This window comes from Cynara cardunculus (genome assembly GCF_001531365.2).
Source record: "Cynara cardunculus var. scolymus isolate 2C chromosome LG 1, CcrdV1, whole genome shotgun sequence".
In the NCBI taxonomy this organism is placed as follows: domain Eukaryota; kingdom Viridiplantae; phylum Streptophyta; class Magnoliopsida; order Asterales; family Asteraceae; genus Cynara; species Cynara cardunculus.
Window position 1 is genome coordinate 2,404,333 of NC_037528.1, and position 231 is coordinate 2,404,563.

A 231-nucleotide genomic window follows, 5' to 3' on the forward strand; every position below is an offset into this window, starting at 1 on the left:
ATATATATATATATATATATTATATTATAAAGCATTTGACAAAAACTCTTAAAAAACCATTTTTTATACACGAAGTACTGTTTGTTGATGTATATTACTTAAAATTCAAGATTATAAGTAAATTATGTATAAGTACAGCTTATTAAAGTTTCACATTTGAATTCATGTAACTAACTGCAGATAAACATAATCAAATACATAATAAACATATTATTTTAAATATAAAAAAAT